The sequence below is a fragment of the Geospiza fortis genome, unplaced genomic scaffold (genome assembly GCF_000277835.1).
Source record: "Geospiza fortis unplaced genomic scaffold, GeoFor_1.0 scaffold162, whole genome shotgun sequence".
NCBI classification, from domain to species: Eukaryota; Metazoa; Chordata; class Aves; order Passeriformes; family Thraupidae; genus Geospiza; species Geospiza fortis.
Window position 1 is genome coordinate 8,483,134 of NW_005054316.1, and position 537 is coordinate 8,483,670.

General features: G+C 59.0%; 1 protein-coding gene across 4 annotated transcripts in view; it reads left to right on the forward strand.

The window, feature by feature from the left end:
- Positions 1-537, forward strand: part of RGS17 (regulator of G protein signaling 17) — a 69,875-nt gene continuing 69,338 nt past the window's right edge. For 2 of the 4 annotated variants that reach the window (XM_031056251.1, XM_031056253.1), the window contains exon 1: positions 1-93. The gene's annotated coding sequence lies outside the window, so the exon portion shown is untranslated. Of the gene's footprint in view, positions 98-537 lie in introns of all 4 variants that reach the window. The other 2 variants (XM_005420119.2, XM_031056252.1) reach the window with 2 other exon arrangements.

The following is a 537-nucleotide window of genomic DNA, read 5'->3' on the forward strand; positions in this document are numbered from 1 at the left end:
TGGGCGGATGGCAGCGGAGCAGCTGCGCTAGGGGACGAGCCGCACCAGCCCTTCCCGGATCGCTCAGCGCCAACTGCACGCAGCCGGGCGGGGGTGGGTAAGGCGCTCCGCGCTTATTTCAGCCTGAAGCGTGATAAACGGCACCAAAATGTCTGCTTTATAGTGATGCAAAGGGTGTGTGTGTGGGGGAAAACCACACCGACCAAAGGGAGGGATGTGGGGGGGAAGAGGAAAAGGAAGGAGGGAGACCATAGGGAGGATGGATGGATGGATGGATGGATGGATGGATGGATGGATGGATGGATGGATGGATGGATGGATGGATGGATGGATGGATGGCGGGCGGTAGAGTGCAACAGAAAATGTATTCACGGGGTGACAGGGTGTGTGTAAGCGTGCCTCTGTGTGTGCGTGTAACAACGGGCGGCTTCGGCGCCGAGGTTGCAAGGTGGAGCGTGTGTGTGTGTGTGTGTGTGTGTGTGTGTGTGTGTGTGTCGTGCCCGCGATGCACAAAGGGGTGGGAAGAGGTGTCGCCGG